Below are 26,597 nucleotides of genomic sequence, written 5' to 3' on the forward strand. Positions count from 1 at the left end.
GGTACCCTTCACACATTCACATTCACTCCCTCACCAAGCATTCTTAAATGTCACCCTAACTTTAATTATGACTCCCATGTTCTTAGGAAATGTAAACTTTTCCTTTCCACTTAGTATTCTACTACATTTTATTAATTGTGTTTAACTCCTTTACTTCACCTAGAATGCTAGTTTGAAGGAACATGAATTTTTGTTTATTAAAGCCCCAGGATCTATTATCTATGGCAATAAGTGTTTGACAAACTAATTGCTGGTTAAAAACAAAACAAACAAACAAAGAAACAAAAAAAAAAAAAACCCCAGAAACATCACAGGAAGCAGTCACAATATTGATAATTAAGTAAAATAGTTTAGAATCCTTAAGAAATTCTGAGACATATATTTGCACCTCAGGGGGAAGAAGACAGACAGAGAAAATTAACACAAACTTGCTCATGAGAGAGCCTGCTCCATTAACAAGTGAAATGGCCTTTTTTATTCAAAGTCAGAGTAATAATCTCACACATTAACAACAACTAGTCACAGTCCCATTGTCCACTACAGCCTTCAAGTCTGAATAAAGATCAGGAGCACATTGTTCACCATCTTCAGTTCCCCACCCAGAACAAACACAAAGAACAAATTGGTACTCTGGAGAAATTCTTACAAAAGAACTTTTCATTGTGGTACACATGAATGATAGAGAATACATCAGTCATAACATCAAAGAATTTCATCTATTCTGCATGGTAACTTACTCAATAAAAAATAACCTTTATAGACTTTTAATGACTATAAGTAAAAAGTAATTAATCATAAGTAAAAAATAATTAATCATCCTTTATTGATACACAGAAACATACACAACAAACAGAATTCTACTATGCGCATGCAGTTTATACATCTTCAGAAAGAATTATGATTGAGCTTTTACCAAATCTCAAGTCATTAACAAAACACAAAATCTGACACAAAGACTTAATCAAAATCATTTGATTTTGTGTTCACAGAGAATAGATTTTGACATGGCTACTCTATAACTGTTTTGAACCCATCTTCTCAAAAACAACATAGCTTCACCTTTTGACATTACAAGTACTAAAAGCATTTGTAAATAGAAGGTAAATTGAAAAGCCTGCTCACAGACATACATAACAAAACTGAATGAAGTGGTGAAGCCACTATCAAAATGAAACTAACAAACAAAACAAATCCACATTATAAGTAGTAGTCCTAATACTGAAGAGAACAAACTTAGTAAAGATTATCAAGAAAATAACATATCAGAACAGAACAAAGGAAGCATTTAGTAAATAATGAAATGGAGCCGGAAATGAAGATGGGCAATTATATAACTAATGCTTAAGAAAGAATTCCAAAAATTAAAGCATGTAAGATATCTAAGAAATTTTCCTGAACCCACCGATCGAGATGGCTTACCACTAATAGGAAAAATGTAATAGAGAATCACACCAAGAGCGAGATACAGTCTAATAAAGTTACTGAACTCCAAGGATAAAGAAAGCAATCTGCCAATACCCAGGCAGAAGTAGGTCACCTACAAAGGGGAAAAAAAAAGTCAGGCTGGTCCCAGACTTCCCTATAGTAACCCTATAGGCCAATAGATAAGGGAACAGTCTGTTGGGTTTTAAGGAAAAAGAAGTGTAGCTCCAATTCTGACTTTTAATTTAAATATTAAAATATTGTCAGACAAAACATCCTTTCACTTGAAAGCCATGAATAGTACTTCAAAGCTAAGAATGCTGAGAATATTGCCTTCAGGCAACCGCTCTCAGAAAAGATACTTGATAAATATAATAGACTGAAGTGTATTAAGGCTTCGGCTTTTCAGTAACAACAGGTTACTGTACAGGTCAAGTACAAACAGCAAAGGACCATCATTCTAAAATGCACTCAATTTCACGTTTTAGCTTATTTGAAATCAGCATCCATATTACAACTGATGATGTCGTGGTTTGACAACATTTATCCATGCTAGCAGTTTATTACATGTTGGCTTTATTAAAGGAAAATAAAACATTAAAAAATTGATGGTATCCTAAACAACATGAAATAAAGTATTTTTGTAAGATGAGAAGAACAATGAGAGCAAATTAAAAAGTAATTTTAAAAGATGATAAAAAAACAGGCAGAAACACAAGCAACAACAACAAAAAATGACTAATATTACAGAAGTAAACCCACATTATGTGAACAAGTAAAAGCATTTTAAATTGGGTCCCCCCTAACCCCCCCCCCCAAAAAAACCAAAAAAAACCTAATCCTGATCCAACTACATGGATCCATCTACAGGGTCTACATGAGACAAACCTAAAAGGGTGACTTTGAGAAGTTAAAAGTAACAGTTAGACAAAAAATGTATCAGGCAGATATAAACATTTTTGAAACTCATTAAAGAAAAAAACAATGAAACATTGAGAGCCAAAAGACAGAGTCACTTTTTCTAGTGATCAAACTCCAGCCAGACATCGTGACCAACACCTCTTATCCCAGACTTCTAGAAGGTAGAAGCAAATAGATTCGGAGTTCAAGGCCAGCCAGGGATACAACATGGTAAAACTTCCAACATTTTTTAAGACCCACAATCTAAGTCCTTTCAACTGATCATAAATTAAAATTAAGTACTGAGCATTCAATTAAATGTTAGAAAATAAAAAGGCTAAAAAACAGAATAAAGGAATTTCAAGATGTCTTAAATTACTTAGAGAACAGATGCCTCCATAATTTTAACTCTCACTGGAGCTGAAGCCAGTGAGAAGTCTAGGCAGGTAAGGGTGTTTTGTTGCTAAACTTTGGGACTTGAGTTCAAAACCGAGAACTGATTTCCACTACACATGTGCCCATGGTACACATAAGCTCACATACACACAAACCTACACAAAATAAATGTGTAATTAAAAGCAACATGTGACAGCACACACCGTGAATCCTAGTGCTCTGGAGGCATAAGTAGGCTGATCTCTTTGGTGCCATCTCAGTCTAACAAAGGAAATACCAGGCCAGCCAAGCCTACATAGTTAAGACTCAGTGTTTCAAAACAATAAAGGAGCTATATTTGATGGCTCAATATTTGAGATGGCTCAATATATGAGAGCACTGGTTTTTCTTCCATAGGACCTAGGTTCAATTCCCAGCACCCACACGGTTGTCTGTAGTTCCAGTTTCCAGAGAATCTGACACTCTCACACAGGCATACATTCAGGGGGAAAAATCTAGGTGAGGTGGTACACACCCTTGATCCCAGCACTCAGGAGGAAGAGACAGGTAGATCTCTGAGTCAGAAGCCAGCCTGGTCTTGAGTAAATTCCAGGACAGCCAGAACAACTCAGAGAAATCCTGTCTCAAAAAAATAAGTGTTTTTTTTTTTTAAGTTAAAGTTCATCATTAGCTACATAGTCGGTTGAAAGTCAGTCTGAGCTATATGAGACCCTATTTCATATATTGATAAATAGAAAATACAAATATCAACTTATTTCCCCATCAGTTTGATATTGTAAGGGTGGAGTGTTTACTGAATCATGAGAGCTAGAAGTTCAGATCATAGTTACCCACATAACAAGCCAGGTATCCTGCACACACATGTAACTTACCCCAGCTTCAAAAGAATCACTGAAGCTTACTGACTTACACCCTGGCCAAAAAAACATGAGCTCTAAGTCCAAGGCCTTTTTGGAATAAGTGTGGTCTCGTTAGAGGAGTGTGTCACTAGGGGTTTGGCTTTGAAGTTTCAAATGCTCAAACAAAACTCAGTGTTTTTCTCTTTCTGCTGCCTGCCAATCCACATGTAGAACTCTCAACAACTCTTAACACTATGTCTACATGCCTGCCTGCAATCATGCATCCCAACATGACAATAGACTAAACAAGCTCCAATTAAATGCTTTTTTTTTTATAAAGAGTTGCCATGGTAATGGTATTTCTTCACAGCAACAGAAAACTGACACAGGCATACAATGACAGACACACACACACACCCCTCTTTAAAAATTCTGTGAGAATAGGTAAACAGTGTGTAAGAGCATCTGATGCGCAAACATGAGAACCGATGTTTAAGTCCCCAACACCAACAAAAAAGCCAGGCAAGAGCCAAATGTATCTGAAACCTGAGTGTGGAGTAGAGACAGATGGGTCCAAGAAGCAAGCTGGCCAGATAGCCTAGGCAAAAGAAGAGGTTTGTTGGGCTGGGTAGCACACATCTTTAATTGTAGCACAGCAAAGACAGGCAGCTAGCTATTTGTAAAAATCTAGACCAACCTGGTCTGCACAGAAAGTTTCAGCTAAGTGAGGGCTACATGGTGAGAACCTGTCCCCTCGCATCATAAGAAAGAGAGGGGGGTAAGGAGGGAGGGAGGGAGGGAGGGAAGAGAACAAAAGAAAAAGAAAGAGAAAGAAAAAGAAAAAGAAAGAAAAAAACCTCTTCATGCCTGTGGTACATTTTCACTTTGCTATTTGGTCCTTGTGCTGATTAAGTTTTTAAAAAAATTATTTTAAAACTTTCTTTCTTTAAGGACTGTCTTAAAGTTTGGTTTGATACTGCAATTTTTTTGAGGAAAATACTTGCTTTGATTCACACAGTTTGAAGACATAACATCCATTAAGATTAAAAAAAAAAGTCAGTGGCAAGAATCTAAGGTGAGGAAGACACAGTGGCAAGAATCTAAGGCAACTGGTCATACACACAGTGTCTACCACAGTCAAGAAATAGAACAGAGAAACATTAATGCTATAGTTCCTACAATTCTTTAATAAAATTTTTATTCACAGTATTTCCTTCTATACTTAAACTTTTTACAGTCTATGTTCCTGAGCTTTTCAAGCATGTTCTCTTCCATAATTTTATTAAAGTACATTTTATATATGTTTGTGCTTCACTTTCCCCTTTTCCTTTACATAAACCATAAAATTTTTTTGAGACAATGTTACTGAACACTCCTGGCTAGCTTGAACCTTGAAATGTAGACCATTTCCTTCTGCCTTTCAAGTGCTGGTTAACTTACAAACTTGTAAGAACTCATTGGGGGATTGAGATATATACGCTGCTTTGAAAATTTTCCTTTATTTGTATTTAATTTTAACTTGAACTATTTATATCCTGTACAGACAGATACTACTCTTTCCTATCTAAAAGAGCACACTGTTAACTGAAATATTGCCTACAAATGTAGTCTCCTCATTAATATTGGCATTGTAATTTTTTGTCTTCCTTACAGCCCTTCCCTTATATCAATGTTTTTGTAGACTACAGGATCCATTTAACTCATTTACAATAAATACTGTTTTTCAAATGTTGACTATTTTATTAACAAATGAAGTATTTTGGAAAGCATTAATTCATTAAAATAATTTAGTTCTGTGGGTATACTTAAAATACTATATTTTACTAAAGATTGTTTGCTTAAATTATTTATGTTTACTTGTGTCCACCTGTGAACATGCAACTTTGAGTGTGTAGAGGTCAGAGGACAACTTGTGGAAGTTAGTTCCCTCCTTCTACCATGAAGGTTCGAACAAGCTATGCTTTAAACTCTATAAGGCTTGGTGACAAGTAAGTGCCTTTATCTACTGATCCATTGGTCCCTCAAATAGCATTTCACATATCTTTAACTACTTTTAAGTTATTGGCCTTTGATTCAAATCCAATTCTTCTCTAATTGTCCTCTTTAAGTTTCCAACCTCTCTGTGGTTTTTTTTGTTTGTTTGTTTGTTTGTTTTGTTTTTTTTATTTTTTGGTTTTTTTTGTTTGTTTGTTTGTTTTTGGATTTGGTTTTTTTGAGACAGGGTTTCTCTGTATAGCCCTGGCTGTCCTGGAACTCACTTTGTAGACCAGGCTGGCCTTGAACTCAGAAATCCGCCTGCCTCTGCCTCCCGGAGTGCTGGGATTATAAGCATGCGCCACCACTGCCCGGCTATTCTCTGTGTTCTTTAAAGAGGTTTTGACCCTAGATCTTCTTTACAAATCTACCTTAGACCTATCACTTCTTTCCCAATAACCCAACAGAAACCTCACTAAGATCTATCTGATTCTCCTTTAACCACTATCTCTCTAAAATATGTCCTGAGCTTATACACTAAACTGATACTGAGTTTAACTTTCTACATGTTTTAAAAAAGACATTTAAAATTTTTATGTGTAAGAGTGTTTTGCCTGCATGTATGTCGGAATAACACATGCTTATCTGGTACCAGAGGAGCCCAGAAAAGGGTGTCAGATCCCTTGGGACCAGACTTACAGACAATTGTGAGCTATCCTGTATGTAGGTGGTACTGAGAATGAGGCTAAGTCATCTGGAAGAACAGCCAGTGCTCTGAACAACTGAGCCATCTCTCCAGTCTCTTAAAAAAACTTATTTTTATGATGTTTAATTATGGGAATGGAGTGAGAGGTATAAGTGCAAGTCCCCAGAGAGTCTAGAAGAAACCATCAAATCCCCTCAATCTAGACTTACAGGCCATCTCATGTGGGTGTTGGCAAACTGAATTCCAGTCCTCTGAAATAGTAAGCACTCATAACTGCTGAGCCAAGTATCCAGTCCCTAATTTTCCGTATCCTAGTTTAAAATAGGAATGAGTGCACATATTCAAAGTCAGGGAGACTCTAGATAGACTTCCCAAGTATTTCCTGTTTCCAACTCTACAAAACGTATGTGACCTGCTCCAGCTTTACAATCAATCCTACAACTATAATTACAACTTTTTTGTTGGTGGTGGTATTGTTTTTGTTTTTGGACTTGGGGTTTTTGAGACAGGGTTTCTCTGTATAGCCCTGACTGTCCTGGAACTCACTCTGTAGACCAGGCTGGCCTCGAACTCAGAAATCCACCTGCCTCTGCCTCCCAGAGTGCTGGGATTACAGGCGTGCACCACACCGCCCGGCTTATAATTAACTCAACTTATTTGTAATTTCTCTACTACTTCTTTCTATTCAATACTGATAAAGAATTCAACTTTCTATTACACAGTTACAATTTCACTATAAGAACCTTTATCTAGATATTGAACACTAAACATCCTTTAAGGCCTTAAAAATCATCTGTTTCAGATTAAAACTATAAAACTCTTTGTCTTTCTGGGATATGCTTTAATAGTCTAGGTAGGTGGAACCTGTGGAGGCTAACACCTTGGGAAAGAAAAGATGACTTATCTACAAGTTTTGAACTCATTTACCTAACTTGAATGAATACCCAGTATTTCTGGAGTATTACAAGGGTGAGTAAAATAAACTAGCTATAGGAATCACATTGTAACTTCACAAGCAATACATAAAAAACTTGCACAATTTAAAAACCAATTCTTTACAGTTATCTCTCCAAGTGATAGCTGTAGTAACTGAAGAAATCACTAAGTAATTAATTCTTGTGTTCAATAATGACTTTACAAATATTAACAAAGAGGAAGAATGGCTCAGCAGTAAAGAGCAGCAAGTGCCTTATTCTGACCCCTGTGGATGGGCAAACACACAAACATATAAATATTTTAAAATGTATTTGTATTATTCTTATTTATGTACATGACCAAGACATGTATATGCAGGTATCCAAGGAGGAGAGAGGAAGGTGCCAGATCGCTTAGGACTGAGTTACAGACAGTTCTGAACTGCCTGGCCCTAGTGCTGGAGTGCAAAAGAAGCAAGCCCTCTTAATTATTTAGTCATCTCCCTAGCCCCATAAAAATAAATCTTGGGGGAAAAGCAAATATTGACTAATTCTCATGAAAAGTCTCTATTCTTGTCCTAAACGGTTTCCACATTCTACACATTTAATCTTCCTGAGTCTCATATACTAACTACACCACCATCTTTCTGTTTCAGATGAACTGATCATACTTAAACTGATCATAGCTAAATAAAGCTTTCAACACAGGCAGTGATTAGAATCCCATCTTAAATTTTCTCAAAACAACAACAACAACAACAAAAACACTTCCAGTTCCCTCCTGTGTCAACCATTCCTTCTCCACTAAATTCAATCTCAATATTAAATATGCTAACAATTCTGCAATTTTACCAAAACAAAAATGAAACACCCTAACTTCAGGTGCTTCCTTTTGCCCTTTGAGGTACAATTTAAACAGTTGTTTTCATTTCCTATACTCATTTTCCTTTCATTCTCCCAAGCTCAGACCAAGCTTTGGCCCACTTCACTTAAACTGCCACCCTCAAAGTAACATTCATCTCCAGTGGCAACCTCATCCCTACCTTACCTGACCTCTACGTGAAACTTCCTTTGCTTGTCTTACAGACCAACCAAATTTGATTTTGTTTTGTTTTCCTCACTCTTTTCCTATCCTCCATCAGTTCCTGTGACTCTTAAAAAACTAGTGCACAAAGATTTAAGTTCTTTGTATCTACTACTTGCTTCCTTATTGAACCATTTAGCCTCAAGAGGAGAGAGAGAGAGAGAGAGAGAGAGAGAGAGAGAGAGAGAGAGAGAGAGAGAGAGAGAGAGAGAGTAAAAGCCAACATTCACCCCACTAATACCAAGACCCCATGTGCCCCAGGCAATGTAAGTCCCTCTGCCCACTTCAGAGCTTCTGTGCTGGTTCTTCTCTCCACCTAGAAAGCTAGTCCCTCAGACAATCAACATGCTACCCCCAACCCATCCACATCACCAATCTTCTCACTCATCACTAATAGGTTAGAATTCCTAACTTAGGGCTGGAGAGATGGCTCAGTGGTTAAGAGCACTGACTGCTCTTCCAAAGGTCCTGAGTTCAAATCCCAGCAACCACATGGTGACTCACAACCACCCGTAATAAGATCTGACGCCCTCTTCTGGAGTGTTTGAAAACAGCTAGTGTACTTACATATAATAATAAATAAATCTTAAAAAAAAAGAATTTCTAACTTAATTGTCTAGCTCATTATCTCTCTTATGCTAGCAAGAATTTTATGCTGTTCATTCTTTGACTTACTTTATGTTGCTATTCTGGGAAGTATGCACTCAAATTATTTGGTAAATTTGGAATTAAATCTAAAGCTTTCATTTTATATATCAGAAGTTTAATGCTAGCAAGTCAAAATTTTACATGATCCTATGACTTAAAATATTGAGACTATAACCAGGGCAAGCCCTCTTGGCCTACATAGGAAAAAGAGATAATTTTACTACTGTTTTTCAAACTTTTATTTTTGCAGGTGGGGAGGGGGATCCCACTAGTAAATTTCTCTTCAACTGCAACAGATAGCCTTTTGTTGCTAGAGTAGCTACCTCTGGGGGGTGGAAAATGATTATTAGTATTTAAAAAAAAACTAGGGAAAACAAATGTTAAAACTCCACTGGGTTTCTAAAATAACAGTAATGCTTTAAGACGGGGCCAAGTCACTATTCAAAAGTAAATTAGATTTGTTAATGTGAGGAATTAATAAGAAAGAACAAATATAACAAGAAACCCAATCAAGAAATATTTTCTTTTTTTTGGGGGGGGCTCGGTTCTTTTCAAGACAGAGTTTCTCTGTCTTGGCACTCACTCTGTAGACCAGGCTGGCCTCGAACTCAGAAATCCACCTGCCTCTGCCTTCCAAGTGCTGGGATTAAAGGTGTGCGCCATCACCACCATATTTTCTTAATTTCTTAAATCAATTAGTGTCTGTGTGTGTGTGTGTGTGTGTGTGTATGTGTATGTGAGTGAATGCCACTAGAAAAGGAATTTTTTTGCAATATAAAGTGCATACTACATGAGTCCTTTTCCTTTTTCACACTTTCACAAATTGAGTTCATTCCTAACCATATATCTAAATAACCTAAGCATATGATTTTCCTTTCCTAATTTTTTGTTTTTCAAGATAGGGTTTCTCTGTGTATCCCAGTCTGTCCTAGAACTTGCCCTGTAAAGCAGGCTGTCCTTGAACTCAGAAATCTGTCTGCTTCTGCCTTACCACCACCCAGTAACAGCTTTTTATTAATGTAAAAGAAAGAAAGAGAGAGAGCGAGCAAAACAAAAAACAAAAAAAACAAAAAAAACCCTTTTACCACATATGTATTTTTTAAGACCACAAGAGGTTTTTTTGGTTTTTGGTTTTGGTTTGTTTTTCTGAAGACAACTCAAATGGACAAAAAGAAGGCCACATGATCCAACAATTCTTCTTAAAGGTATACATCCAAGAGAAATAAAAACATCTGACCCTCTCCCAAATAAAGTTCTCAGCAGCATTATGCATAATAGTAAAAAATCCATAAATTGATGATGCTAAAAGAAACCGTGTATCCATATAATGGGGTATTATTAATGTACATTTTAAAGGGTGATTACATGGTGGTATGTGAGGTATCTCACAATAAAGCAGTTAAAACGAAACCACTAGGACTTATATCACCAAGCAGTTGTGGGGAGGCAGCCATAGAGATTACCAAACTGGTTGTTTGGCTAATAGGAATGAGCAGGCAGTGCCACAAGGAGAAGGAAGCATATGCACAGAAACGCCATAACTGAAGCCATTATAGTGTATGCTCACTTAAAACTCTGCTTTCCAAGGCAGACATCCCCAAACACTGAGTGGGTCAAGATTAGACACCAGAACCAATGGCATTCATGGTGATTCCCTGCCTTCTCCTCAACAATGAGGCTGAGCTGGGTGGCTAGTGAACCCCAGGGACCTGCCTGTCACTGCCTTCCCAGCCCTGAGAACAGCAGTGAAAGGTGCCATGCTGGCTGGCCCATTATACATGTTGGGGAGCAAGGTCTTCATGCTCCTGTGGGAGGCGCTCTACCAACTGAGCTCTCTTCCAGCTCTGAGAGTTCATTATGATGTTTAAAATGAAATCTTTTCCACTCTACATATCCAAGTATTTGTCTTTATTATTATGTGAAAGAGACCTGTAATCATTCCTCTTCTCCTCCATATTACAGCAAGCATGAAAACACATGTATAAAAACCAGGTGATAGCCACACTGTGCTATGGCAGCCACAGCAAAGCAGGAGCACAAGGAGATTCACGTGCTCCATTTTAAAACCAGATTTATAAAACATACAAATCCCTGTTAAAACATTTTTCACGATTTTGCAGTGAAATTGTAAAAATTATGAGACGTAAGTAACATAATCATTCACATATCTTTAGTCCATACAAAAATAGTTGTAATGCACCATAACAGTCATCAGAAATAACATTTTCCCCTCCGAGGTTAAAGGAGAAAAGAAGACTTTCATTCCTGTCGAAGGTATTCAATTTTCCCTCAAATGAAGTTTAGATGAAAACAATGGGACTGACAAGCTCCACAAGGCAGATCTTGGCAACTCTCAACTCCGTCTATTTCCTTGGCTGGTTAAGCAAAATTCCTTCACTAACTGTTGGTCTTCGCAATAACTCCTACAAAGCTCATTGCTGCCTCTGTCAGCCTATCCCCCATGTTGCGCATTTATTCCTGGGATGCATATCAACATGTGGCACATGTCCTTGACATGCACAGAAGAGCTGCACCCCAGGACAGCAGCATGCACGACAATAGTCTCCACTCTTGCTTCTTTGTGGTTGCTGGGATGTAACGGAGAAATCTAATAACTGTGACAGTGGGGCCTTTCGGGTTCTCCTTGCCTTTGCAGACAGGGAAGCTGCACAGACGCTAATGAAAGGTTAAATGAATAGGGATAGCTGACAAGACATACAATAAAGAAGGAGCTTGGTAACCCACAGACACTGAGCAGAGATCCTTGGCTCAAGCAGAGAAAAGACAGCACATTGCCGAGTCACAATATTTAAAACAGCTTGCTATACACAGAGGCTTTGTGTCTGGGTACACATCTGGCTTTGGTCTAAGGGGAAAAAAGATACTAAAAAGGAATTTCAGTATGGGGCACTTTTGGCAAATGTTAAGGTCATAATAAGAGAAAAATGTTTTTGTGTGGGCTGTTACATCTCTGTGCTAATAAACACACAAAGAGCAGGGACAGTGAACTCATGAACCCCAGGTCCAGGACAATACTGTACATTTTGATAAGTCTTAAATCCTGTATGTAGAAGACAGACTTGATGTGATTCTCACTGGTTACACACACACACACATGCAGTGACTCATACTTTTTGGTGATTTCTTTTCTCTACCCTGCTCATACAATACAAATATTAAAATTATATATTTAGTGACTATAATTCTCGCCAAAACATATGACGTCTTTCAAAGAATATGTAGAGAGACACCAGCATTTATGTGGAAAGCCTATGAGACCCATGAGATTCAAAGTCAGGAGGAACAGCAGCCAATGGTTGTCATCGCATACTTCAAACACTAATGTGAAGATATGTTACAAAATAATAGCAACGAAATTTTGTGATGGACAAACTGAAAGGAAATTAACATGTCTGGAAAGTAGTTCCTGTCTAATTAGAATTAATGTTCAAATATTCAAAATATATTCCAAAGAACACAATATGTGTTGTAACTATAACAATTTGAAGAAAACCGGGGAGTTCTAAGGTTTAGGGTCTACAAAAAAGAATGACCAATTCTTTTTAAAAATATTTGTAGTCATGGTGGTTAAAACAATTGGGTTGCATATAAAACAATGCTCAAGCATAACCTGGACACTTTTTTTTGGTAAGATTTACAGAAATTGTTCTCCTGTATGCTTAAAGCATACCTCCCTTCATATAATAATGTTGTTTCTACAGAAGATTGGTACCGAATATGGCTTGAATGTCTACCTTTTCAAGAAACCACTACTGAGTTGAGAGTTAGTTCATATGATCTAGAGGAATAAAGAGAGAACATTTCCTGATATGATTAAGCTATCATGAGAAACAAATTACTTATAAAAAAAATACCTTTTTGGTGGAGCCTGGAAGGGAGAACCTTTGAATAAACTCGAATTTTGTCTTTCTAGTCCTGAATAGCAAACTGGTGACTAAGGTTGGTAGTCAACCTACTGAAGTCCGAGGATTCTGTAGCAGTCAGGATGAAGAACCATTGTGATGTCAGTATTCTAAGGGCCATGACAACGGACAAAAAGGCACATGCATTTCTTTCCCTTACACTTAGTGGCTTTAAATTTGAGCCATACATCTTTGTAAGGAATGACATATTTTCACAACCATATATATACTGATAGCTACTCTTTCAGTAATTCATTACTCTACCCTGCTCATATAATTTAAATATTAAAAAATATTATGTGAATATCAAACTGTTCAAAACATATGACATATTGTTCAAAGAATATGTAGATAGACACCAGCTTTTATGTAGAAAGCATTTGTGAGCCATGAGATTAGAGGAGTCGGGAGGAACAGCAGTCAATGGTTATCATCACACACATCAAACAATAATGTAAAGAAATTTTACAAAAATAATACCAATTCAGTTTCATGATATTAAATATTAAAAGTAAATGAACATATGTGGAAGATGATTCCTTTTTATGAATTAACATTAAATCTTTTAAACTTTTTAAAAAACACAATGTATTTAGGAAAAAAATAACAATTTGGGGAAAACTGAAGCATTCATAAATTTTAGGTTGAAGTTTGACCAGTTTACAAGAAAAGTTTGTGTTTTAATGGGTAAAAACAAATTTGATAGTCTAGAAAATACTACTGTCTTATGTTCATGGTAGGTAATTTTTGAAGACTTATAGAAAGCATTCTCCTGGAACAAAAAGCATAGCACTCCTTAATAACTTTGTTTCTTTAGGGAACTGGTACTGAATATTGCTACTGAGTAACTTTCCATGAAGACACTGCCAAGTTAAAAGCTAGTTTTCTAGATCTGGAGAATCAAGATAGAACACTTCCTGATTCCATTAGACTATCATAAGAATCAAATTAGTTATTATATACATACATTTACAGTGCAGCCTGGAATCGAGAACCAATCAATGGATGTGAAATGATCACTTTCCTTCTTGGCACTAAATACCAAACTGAAGACTGCAGTTGGTAAGCCAACCACTGAAGTCTGAGGATTCTTTAGTAGCCAGGGTGACAGGCTTGCAGTAAAACAAGGATAGTCCTGTCACCGACATGTTTGTATGTGAGGATAGCACCACATTCCTGAACTTATCAAAATGACAGATTGGCAAAAGGATACCTGATTCAATAGTTGTTACTTTCAAGCACATTTTAATTCCTTTGCATTAGGCAAAAGAGAGGCAGTAAAACTAAGGAAGCAGTTGTATAATGAGAGAAGTGAAGGTAGAAGAGAGAAATGAAGTTTAAGAAAGAGGAATCGGGGAATAAGAACAAACTAACCTTGTACTAAGGCTATTAGGTAAATGTCTATCAGCCAAACAGGCACAGGAGTCATAACTCAACACCCTTCTCTGACCCAAACACTAAATGTAGCAGCAAAGTAGCATTACAGTTCCTAAGGATGGATAAATAAGATGTCAGAGGTGCTCCAGGGAATCGCATCAGTGGTTTCAATAAGTAACTTCCTACAATTTAACATTATTCTTCCTTTATAGAGAGAAATGAAAAACTGATGGACTTAATTAAAGGAAAACAAAAGGATATTATATTGTTGTTAAAGGATCAATTCTTTTTCTTAATTAGAATGATGATTAATAAGCGGAGAATTTGATTTCTGAACGCCCTGGTTTGAGTGAGGCATTGTTTCCCTGTAGTACTCCCATTAAGGAGGGCTCTGACTGCAGAAGGAGACAACGCTCTCTCATCCCCACACACCATGGCACAAAACGCTGTGCGCTGTGTCCCATCGAGAGGACCCAGAACTCTGCCCTCACCCATGCCAAGTCCAGTCATAAGTGTTACACTGGAAGGTGGAGCAAGCGTACACTATGAAATGTGTGAGGTTTCCGACAGGGAAGGTACAAATTGAAAAAACAATCAATACTTTTTTTTTCCTATTCTCTAAACTTCCTTTTAAGCCCAGGGAGGGAGACATGGTACAGGAAAGGCTCAGGGGGAACTGTGGGCCGCAGTCACAGCTCCCACACCATCTTAGTGATGTCATAGCACATAGTCTTTCTTTTTCCCAGGATAATTTTTTCCATCCTGTTTCCCTCTGTATTCTTTATCAGTTTGTCTTCTAAGATACTCCTGCTTTTTGTTTTGTTTATACAACAGAACCTAAAGGCTGCTGTTCCTGCTCTGCCCCTCTTTCTTTACTTCTCTTAAGCTTATTAGAAGTCAAAGTTCCTCCAAAGGGTATTTGACTCCTCTTGCCTCTAATCCCAGGTGCTTCAGTGGATGAGGGGAACCACGCAAAATGTGGACACCAGCTGCTCTTCTGCAAATAAGAATGGCATCAGCTCTGGCAGATGTGTGTGACATCAATCATTTCCTACGACCCCAAACATTCTTCTGGCCAAAGCCTGGAGAACCGTGGTTAGTCACCAGCAAACATGTGTCATGAAAGGCATGAGCATGTCTGCACATGGAACAAAGCCCATGCTTCCACACACATCACATTAGATGCCAAACCTTCCAAAGGAAAGAACTCCTGGGACAGTTATATCCAATGTTCCTTCAATAACAAAGAACAGTGAGTTCTAGAGAAAATGGGTTTCACTGAAAAAGGTATTCCCATGATTCACCAATTCAGTTTTCCTTACTGCACAGAGTTCTCTCTATATACTCTGGGGGAAAGGAGTTCACACCTAAAACAATTTATCCACCATAGTTCACTTATGAATACAGGGTAAAGGCAAAGGCAAGCTCCAATTTCCTCTCCTTATACTTTATATATATTCTCGTCCACATTACCAAGTTAGCTATGGACAGGCATTACCTACATGCTAACTGAAGACTGACCAGAGCCATGTCCATTGTGTCTTCCTTTAAATAAGTGTGTGCAATGTGTAAGTTGGAAAAGAAGAAACCCTAGGGTTTTGTTTTTCACTGAAGTATGTGACGCCATCTCACTATCTGTAACGGGCTGTTCCTTTGGAATCAGCTCCTGTGTCACAGCGACCTGGCAAACTTGAATGCTTTCACTATCACTGGAATCCTTGCAATCCTGCCTTGGCTGTGACCCATTCATGTTTGTCCCAACTTCCCAGAGATGTCTTACTCAGCATCTAATTAGTAAGGGAAGAATCGTCATGGCGCTTATCCCTGACATAGGCGTAGGACGCTATGTTGTGGTGGAAGCCTAAGTCTGTCCTGTTACATTAATCAATTTCCATAAAGCTACTTGGTTACAGATAACAGAGATATTGAAAGAAGTAATTTCAAAATGATCCCCAACTATGCTTAAATTCATTTGAAGTGCTACGTGTTAGAAATAAGCTTTAAATTGGTGAATGAGTTTATTCGCGTGTATACACATCTGAGGATCTATTTGTGCATGTTTCATTACAATAACTCACACGTGGAATATCATACATACAAGGCCTACGCCATTCCCATTTCATTATACAGTATGCAGAGCTGTTAGTGAGGCCTGCATGTTCACACCAAGTTGGAAGTAAAGGCTGACACACAGGGACTCACCTCTTTACCACGATTTCTAATCCAATACTGCTATGACAATTATCCAAATATTCCTACTTGTGTGCTACAGTATTAAAGTGAATGTCAAGGCTTACATTTTAATTTCAATATGTACCTATCATTAACAGTTCAAAATAAAGCACATCATCTCTCAAGTTAGAGGAACTGAGAGGTGGCAGCATGCTAATTCAACAAGCTAAAACTATTTGCCACCAAATATAAACACCTATTTTAACATAAAGGTAAGTTTTGTCAAGTTAATCCTTTTTAAGTAAGCTGTGATTACCCAAATACACCAACTATAAGAAGGAAATACTAAAAAGGAAGAGAGAAAAAATAGAGAGGGAAACCTAGAAATGGATGCTGCCTCACAATGGAAGTCATTTTCAAAGGCCATTAACTATCAACTGCCTTATTCGTAGCTCTGATTAAATAAGACTATTCATCCTATGTCAAAGGGATGTGTCCAGTTTTGAGGAGAAGCTTTAGAATAAAAATATATTGCATGAACTTCAAAGAACAACCAAGCCACCCACAGCACATATTTTAGATACGTGACAAACAAGAAATACTATATATGAATCTTTAAAATTGTTAGAGATGTTTAAATTTTTTTGGGAGGGTTAGAAACCAGAAAAGAAAACACACATCATTTCCATTTTGACTACAAATCCTATGACTGGAACTGTGTTTGTCCTCATGAATTGAAAATACTAAAAGACTACTGGAAGAAAAATTTGTATTGAGCACTCTTGTAAATGATTTCCAAAAATATTATTATATATTTCTTATAAATCTTTTAATCATTTCTCAGAAGTGCTAGGTTTTATACTAGTCAAAAAGTTTACTCTGTCATATCTCTGGTGAGCAGACGGTCTGGTAGTAATGTAAATCACTGATATAATTTTTAGCTTTCTCGATTTTGTCCCTCACCTATCTAGGAAATGATTTCTCTGGTGATAACTAACACATCGTGCTAATGAGAGAATCTAATACACAACAGAAAAATGTCACTACTAATAATATTTGCATGAAGTTAAATAAAGCAACTGTAAAAGAATGTCAGACAGTTGTTCTTTAATAAGACACAGTTTCACAATGAAATTATGTTGTTAGTTTTGTTACATCATTGGGTGAATCCTAAATTACTCCATAATGATGCAAGGCGTCATTTATAATTCTAACTTGGTATCTCACTCTACTCTGAAAAGAGACCTTATTAAGGGATCTGCATTTTATTTGAAACAGGTTAAGTATACCTGAGCAATAATAAAAGGTATAAACACCTCTGGTAATATGGGAAAAGTACACTATCACCATTATCTGCACAGTGTCATTTCTTAAAAAGATTTCAATTAGATCGAACTATACCTGCTCTTAGAGGAAGCTATAAGGATTTTATTTGCTACTGTCTCAAATACACAAACGTACAAATTATGTAGAAAAAACAGCTTTCAAAGTATGATTAAAAAAAACAAAACAACCTTCCAAAAGCAAGCTCCTTTCTCCTACCACCCCCATCTGTCTTTTTAACAACACCTTAAGAGAGTATCCTGAGAAAAATAACCTTTGAGGTTTTAAGAGATAAGGAAAAGGAGAAAATGGTTTTGGACATTATCAACTCATAACTGAATCCAGAACTCTCAGTTACAAAAGTCAACAGCTACACAAGTCAACAGCTACACCTCTCAAGTATCTTGCTACAAGAAAATATTATTTTTCTAAACAACAATAACAACAACAAATCATATTGATTTTTAGAGGAATAATCTTTGATTTTAGGGAAAATAGTGTAAGGTAGAGAGATGAAGTCAGGAAGTCCCATTTAAAGCTTTAAGGGGAACAGACTTAACTCCACTGAGTCTGAGTCAAATCATTTGCTAATGTTAGATAAAGGAAAGATTTACAGTTAAGGAAATCTAACTTTGTTCAGGGGAAATGCAAGATACAGATTGTCCCATGCCTCTGCCTAGCTTACGTTTAGAAGACACAGACCTAGATTCTTCAACTTCAGCGTTCATCCGATTCCCAAGCATACATTTTTCTGTAGCTAACATCATATGTGGTGAGTTCTCTATAGCTCAGTCTTTAAACATCTTTTACTGGCTCTAGTAGTCAGTTTTGTCCAATGCTTACCAAGATATTCAAGGAAATATTAATTTGTATTCTACTATAGAAAACTGTGGAAAACTGTACTTAAAAGATTTCATTCACTCTATGAGCTAAATTTTTACTCAGATTAAAATAATCAAGCAGAAAAGCCTCTTTTATCCTAAACAATTATATATAGAGAATTGTACATATTTGATTAAATTAGAAAAAAACCTTTTTATCTTTAGCAAAAGGTGGCTTAATGTGGATATTGAAACTATTATTCTTCAAAACTGTTGACTTTTAAGAGAGCATTTCAGGAATCATTCCCTCCCCCACCCCATCCCCCATGCACACACTCTGTCCCACTCACACTGAACCAGCACTGCTGACCCACTACCCATAAGGAAAACAAAAACATTAGGCATGCACAGCACAGTGCATATTTAGGCAGATTTTGAATTTAAGACTACACACTCTGAAATGGCATCTTGAAAGAGAAAGAAAAGTACATCTACACATGTAAACATATACTCTTCTTAGATGACTTCCAAAATGCACAAAAGGTAAACATTTAGTAACTCTGAAAGTAAATGGGAAGCTAAGCATCACTAACAACACCAAAACAACAACAACCACACAAAAAAAAACAAAATAATAACAAACTACAGCTAAATGGTTGATTTACAATACTTTTTAAGTTTGTGATTTTCATCCTTTGTCATAGTGTTCTGTGTCATAATCTGTTCATCAAGCATAAAGGCCTTCCCTGTGTCTATTCTCACAGGCACCAAGGCTCACAGTCCACATACATTCATACAGGTACACAAGCAAACACACAGAAAACACCACAGTGAGCTGGTCATACAAGTTTCTCTATGAGGAATTTAAATTATTTTCCTAATTCTGACCTATTTTTATGTAATTTGCTTTTATTTCTTTTAGTCCTAAATGTTTTGCATCACTTAAAGTCTCCTTAGATGCAAATCTACTTGGAAATGGGCTCTTGCCAAAGCAGCAATCTAACACATCTATGTGGTTCAATAGCCATTTATCAATTGATCATTATCTCTATCTGTTTTATTAACTCTTTTTTCACTAGAGGGAAAAACCTAAAGCAATCTAACCTTTCACAGCATGCATGTACATACACACAACTCAAGGAAAACCCGGATTGGTGATATCTAAATTTTAAAGTGGGGCATGGAAGATAAACTAACTCTTGCTTTGTATGGGTTTAGGGTAGGCTTCTGAAAAGAGGAAAGTTTCTGGGTTGTTTCCCCTTTGCCTCCACTTAACCCTCGCTCCCCCGCGGAGCCTGAGAGCCTGCAATTGTGCAAGAGGAGCCGGGCACGCAGGGCGCAAATCACCGAGCGCTGTGGGTGATTAATGATCCTTCCGCTGCTGCCCTGGCGCTCTCCAGGCAGCTCTCCCTGCAGGGCAGCAGCCGAGCTGCCGGCGGCAGCTGAGCGAGAAGGGGCTCTGGGAGAAAGCAGGGGCCGCGCCCAGTGTGAGTGCACCATGCCGGGCGGCGGGCGGTGGGCAGCAGGCGGCGGGCAGGTGACAAGCCGAGCTGGCTGCACCAGGGTCAGGGGAGCACGGGGGAGAGTGAAGGCACCGAGCCACCGAGAGCCGAAACGGAGGCCGAGAGAGCAAGCCTGAGTGCAGCCTGTCGCCCTTCGGCTTGACCCGGCCAGCAGGGAAGCCTGCACAGCCTCGCTCGGGTCTGAGTCCAGCTGCTCCAGACACCAGAAGTCAAACCCGCTGCGCTTTATGACTGTTCAGTTGCAAGACCTACTTCGAGACAGCAGACACTTTGACCAAGTCTTTCACAGTCAGAAAGACACATTTGTTGAGTGGCCTTTTCTCTTTTTCGCGGGAAACAAAGAAATAAATTAAGGCAGGGCTCAGGCTGCACACGGTGAAACTTTGCAACAAATGCCTTTGCTTTCTCTAACTTCGATGTCCTTTCCCCCCTTTTCCTTAAAGAGCCCTTGGGGAAGCCATGAAGTAACACTGCACATTCCAGTAACACAGAAATGACAATATATATATATATATATATTTTTTTTTAATTTCAAAAACATTTAGAAATAAAAGTAGCAGGAAGAAAAGGGCACATAACAACTCGAGGTTTCTTTTAAAAAAAAAAAGAAAGAAAAAGTAACTTACCTGTTGGGACATTCTGAATAAGAGGTTAGTATCAGCATTTTGCCATGTCCCCATGAACCCTGGTCCAGCCTCAGTCGTTCTGGTTCCGAACTGCATGGAGTTGTCAGTACAGGAGTCTCTTAAAGTCAAGTCTCTTGCCCTCTTTGGCTCTCTGTCTCTCTGTGTGTCTCTTTCTCTCACATCCACTTCTGCCTCTTCTGACTGAAAAGTGAAGGTGGATTTTTTGAGCTTCTTGGCAGCCAGTAGCAGGAGTACAGTGTAGGTAAGAAGCTGGCTGAACTGTGCATTTCATTCGGGAAGGGGGAGATCTGGGGGAGGGGGGGTCAGAGCTTCCTTCGCACCTTCTGCACAGATATCCCTATCATTTATGCATAGATTGTGACTCCCCTAGCTTGCCTCTGCTCAGTTTCACAGCTGCCTGTCAGGTGCGCAGGCAGCACTGGAGACCCAACCATCAGCTTCAAACCCTCAGCCACTGCATGTCATTGGACAGCAGAGCTAGGAGTCAACTGCACTGTTCCACTGTCAGGCACCAAATGACACTGTACTAACCCCCCTCCAGATACACAGATAGACACACACACTGGTGCATACTCCACGTACTGCCACGATCACCACCCACAAGGCCAGGGAAAGCCAGGGCTCCTCCCTGGGAATTTTCGCCAACAATGCTTTCTGCTGTAACATGTTATATCCAGCACCAGTCCTTTCTTTAACACTTGCAAAACTATGACACTTAAATATTTTTAATTAAACTGGAAGCAAGTAAAGATTCATCTGGAGGAGAACATAAAGTTTGCTTAGTGGCTTTTTAAATATTAGCTGCCACAAGTCACACCGTAATGCTGGGGCTATTTATAACCACATATAAACTCATAGGGAAAATAATATACAGAGATTTGACCTTATATTATAAAGGGTGAACAAGCAAAGCTACCAGTTAAACATGGAAGATGTACACTAAACATATGCAAAAATAAATATATATCACTTAATACCCAGCACCTCAGGCCATTAATTACCAAATGGAAGGTTAAGTAAAGAGACACTGAAGGAAGAGAAGAAAAATGAATACCTTTTCTTAAAGCTCACATGCAGAATAAAATCCTTTGTTAAAGTTCTCAGGTAAGACATCTACATCAACCTTTTAAATCATAAAAAAAAGGGCAAAAGATGAAGAAAAAAAGAAACCTGTCCTATTTCAGGCAAAAAGTAATGCATATAAAAATGCCATTTTTCATTTAGGACCTCTATGGAAAATTCTATAATGTTTCCCTGCCTGATGAAATATAACCCTGATAGCGGGTCATATTTTTAATTAAACCAGTTTTAAAACAAAACAACCATTTGTTAGATAGTATTTATCTCCCTTATTTATGGAAAAAGCAGAACTGAACAAAATCCACTGTACATAAACACTGTAACTTCAAAATGGAAAGCTAAATTCATGCCATCTCATAAAAGTAGTCAGCAGGAAAAAGCCATCCTTCCTAAACTTAAAATGTAAGGAACATTAATCTTCAGCCACTTACAAATACTGAGGACAAATGTAGCACTCTGTTCGCTCCTTCTTAATGAAAGAATAACAATAAACCTTCCTCTCAGAAACAACAGAAGAAACAGAAAAGCGTTTCGATGGCAGCCTGTGTCATTAGTGGACAATGAGAAAAGATGAGCAACCGTACGCTATGTTGACACAAATGTGCCTTCCCTTCTAGAACTGACATCTCCTGAAAGCTTTTCTGTTAAACTTCCCTCCAGTTCACCACCATTAAGCACAAAAAAGTCTCAAAAGAAGCCAATTCAATATCTGAAAGGAGACAAACAAGAACCCAAAGAATTGTTGCCTTAAAATATATTAAGTCTACCTGTGGTCAATAAAAATATTCTTTCGAGGGGGAGGGCGGGAAAAGCCCCTATGAGTCAATTGTCAACGGTGACTGTACCTTTACTATTACCCACTTAACTCCCTCTAAAATTTGCTAGCCTCTTGATTTCTGAAGTGGCACTCAGTGCCTCAGTCAAGCTGCCTGCTCAGCTCCTGACCTTCCCACTAATGGCTGTTATTTATGGGAGGCTTAAGGACACTGTCAACAGCAAGCTTCCTCCTCTCTCCCCTCAAGCACTGTTGTATCCTCTGCCTGCATGTTCTCTCTGGCCTCTTCTGCTTCCTCTCCCTCTCTCCTAGTCCTTCCCCCTCCTTCCCCACTCTCCCTCACTCCCTCTTCCTATTTTTCCAGCCCCACCCCTTTTTCTCAGTTCTGAGATCCTCTTCTTTCCCAGGTATTTCCCCTAACCCCCACACATGCGGGCATGAATGAACGAACACACACACACACACACACACCATACCACACCACACCACAAGACAAAAATCAATTTTCATGCAGCAGCAAGCACCTGGAGTAATAGACTCTTTTATTAAAACTGTTATTCTACAAGACTTGAAATTCCCCAGGGATCGGGCCATGTCAAAGCCGATATAATTAACTAGAGGCTCAGCAACGGATCAATTACCAGACAAGCAAGTGATAGTGAAATCAATGAAAGATCATCGGCCACATTATCAGTGTTGCAACTCATTAGGGCAAAACTGAGAAATGTGCTCAATGCGAGCCCAAGCAAGGTGGCATTACAAAACAAAGGGCTAATTTGGAGACCCTGCTGTGAACAATCTGTAACTGAATTAGCCCTTTTCCCCCCTAAACTGCATAGCTCCATAACTAAATGTGACAGACTGAGAGAAGCAGTTTATTAAGACACCAACCCCAAGTTTATTTAGTTCATAAACTCTCTCCTAGAAAATCAATACAGTCTGTACAGGGTTATCAGGTTGACTAGCTAATACATCCAAATCTGCTATGCCCAGCCACAGTCCTCTGACAAAATGCTACCCAGAGTATGCAAACCGGTCTCTCTCAGACTGCAAGGTCTAACCAAACAAGTCTGCAGCAAAACTATTACCTAAATATTCCTGCCGTAGCCACGCCTTAAAAACATCAGGATAGGGCTGGAGAGATGGCTCAGCAGTTAAGAGCACTGAGTGTTCTTTCAAAGGTCCAGAGTTCAAATCCCAGCAACCACATGGTGGCTCACAACCATCCTTAATGAGATCTGATGCCCTCCTCTGGGGAGTCTGAAGACAGATACAGTGTACTTACATATAATAAATAAATAAATCTTTAAAAAAAAAAACATCAGGATAGCCTCGTAAGATTCACAAGAAAAATCACAACAATTACACAGTACTGTACCTCCTAGATGGATTTTGTCAAACAAAATTTTAGTTAATTCCTAAAATCAGTTAAAAAAAAAAGTAAAAGCTTCATTATAACAACAGACACCAGTCCAAAGAGTTAACTATATATAAACATGCTAAAGTACAAACCTTGAATGTTTATGTTTTGTTTATTATGTTTAAAACCATTTTTAATAAATTTTAGAACATAAAATTCTGACTCCTATAGAAAGTCCCAAAATATGTTATGTGAACTTGCCATCCATTTCCATAGGGAAATGTAGAACCTTGATGCTTTTCTAGCCAGTAAGAGACTTGAATTGTTTTTTAGAGACTCAGGTCCATGACTAACAACAAAACCAAGGCACCAAGACATCTCCTGAGGCTTTCCATTGGCTCAACATTCTGTAGATTACAGAATAACCCTCTGAAATCCTTTGTATCCGAGTTATTTACAACTAGGCCATGGGGATAAACATCGTTTTCACAATTATTGCTTTCTTCCTGATTCAAAGTCGTGTACTTCAGATTAGAGGATCACAAATCTGAAAGGTCACGTGACGCTCCTCACAGTCCCTGAGACTGAGAGTTAGGCTGTGTACAATGAGAGGTCCACCAAGGAGCTCTCAAGGTCCTGAAGAAACTGTAGAACTAGGAGTAACTAACTCTTCTTCATAACACACAGCAGTAACACACACACACACACACACACACACACACACACACACACACACACAACTCTGAAATACTTTTACAACAGTAACATAAGACCAGGAGAGTGGACAAGGTAAGCAGCTCTGGAAATAACTAATGATGTTTTAACACTTACAATGTTTTTACTTATTTATTTATTTATTTATTTTAAAAAAAACCTGTACTATTAACATGCCATCAGTATACTCAACTGGCTTCAAATTCTAAATCCTAAATGTTAATTTTAAAAAATAGTTTAAATTCAATTTACAGATGCTACAATTACACATTTGTTTTTATCTGGTATTTATCAAACATTTCACCAGTCATGCTTCTAATAATATTTTTTAAAGTTAAGCATATATACTAACCCTGCACTAACTGCACACTTTGGATAGTAATTAAAAGTTGTAATTACAGGAAATTCATACTTTTAAAAACCTTTTTGCACATAACTACACACTGTGCATGTACCCTCAATGAGATCCAATTAGTTACAAAGAATTTGCATTTCAGTTAGTGTAGGATAACAAGACTACAGAGAGGTGCAGTGCAATCCCACCAACAGAGGAAGGCAGTGTGTTCTTTCCTGTTCGCTCTGTAAGCAGTAATTCCCACAAGTGATTGCTTAGAATGTTACTATCTTTTTAATATTTTGTAGTGAGGTGAATTTGGGTCTTTTCTTTTATTTTCTCAAAAATTACACAGTGATGGAAAAGTTAGTCACAGTTACTGACTACTGACAGGCCAAAGAATGCTCTTTTGCATATACTTTTGAAATAAACTAGTTTATTTATTGTGTTGCTTTTTGTTTGTTTGTTTGTTTGTTTATGAGAATATAACCCATCATTTCTTTATATATATTACAATTATTTTTTTTAAAGACAGAGTATCATCATGTAGCCCTGGCTGGCCTGGAACTCACTTTATTGACCAGGTTGATTTCGAGAGATCTGCCTGCCTCTGCCTCTCCAGTGCTAGGATTAAGGGTGTGCTCCACCATACCCAACTTTACTTTTCTTCACTGGATTTAATTTCTTCAAAACACAGGGCTTTCTTAATGTCATTCTGTGACTGGGAACATAGAAGCTATATAAAGGTCGTGGTTCTGTGCTAAGAAACTCAGGCCCTGCACTAAGAAAGCACTTGAAGGCTTTCTTTCTTTCTCTCTCTCTCTCTCTCCCTCCCTCCCCCCCCTCTCTCTCTCTCTCTCTTTTTTCAGTTTTTTTTTCCTCCCTAGCTAGGGCTACAACGTAAATCCTGAACAAATATAAAATAAATGTATGGCTTGTGCACACAGTTTAAGAAGCATCCGCAGGACTACTGACAGCTTACAGAACCGCACCTGTGGCTCCCTGGGCTCAGTTCTCCCGCTGTTAGCAGACTCTGTAATCTGTAATGACAGTGTACTGGCCTTTGCTCTTCCTTCAGTCACAATTTACTTCCAAAGCTTGGTTAAGTATAGACCTGGGTTAAAGATCAGTGGTTTTTCATGTGACACACGCTGGTATTCATCTAATGGCTTGTCAAGACAAAACTGTCCCTGTTCTTGCCAAAATAATAAAAATGATGCTTCACATCGCATGACAATCAGCACTTCCTCGTGGTGGGACAGCTCGAGCTTTCTGTAACTCATCTATTTTATAGAAAAAATATTGCTAACTGGCTATCCACTCTCAGTGTACAGAATCAGGTTGCCATCCTCAAATCTCTTTCCTTCTCAGAACTCTAAGGCAGCCTGTAAACTAGTCACTAATGACATGCGACCTTAACATATAAAGGAATGCTGAAGCTCAGGTTCCTAATGCATTAAGGCACATAACTTAATATATGCAAATTATGCAGGAGCAGCAGGCTGGTCTCAGTCACAGAGGTGGGGCAGGCAACTGAGGAAATGTCATTTTTCTTGAGAACGAAGTGTAGGACTTGCTTTGCAACATCTGTTGGTCTGTGTGGAATGCTAACAGATGTGTTAAGTGGGAAAAAAAGGAGAAAGAACTAATGAAGGAAAACTCCTC

The 26,597-nt window shown here is 38.1% G+C and overlaps 1 protein-coding gene across 1 annotated transcript in view; it reads right to left on the reverse strand.

The window, feature by feature from the left end:
- Positions 1 to 26,597, reverse strand: part of LOC127676049 (ubiquitin-conjugating enzyme E2 pex4-like) — a 254,148-nt gene that overhangs the window by 64,270 nt on the left and 163,281 nt on the right. The window contains exon 3 of the mRNA XM_052171973.1: positions 20,649 to 20,849. The gene's annotated coding sequence lies outside the window, so the exon portion shown is untranslated. The remainder of the gene's footprint in view (positions 1 to 20,648; positions 20,850 to 26,597) is intronic.

The sequence above is a fragment of the Apodemus sylvaticus genome (assembly GCF_947179515.1).
Source record: "Apodemus sylvaticus chromosome 5 unlocalized genomic scaffold, mApoSyl1.1 SUPER_5_unloc_1, whole genome shotgun sequence".
NCBI lineage: Eukaryota > Metazoa > Chordata > Mammalia > Rodentia > Muridae > Apodemus > Apodemus sylvaticus.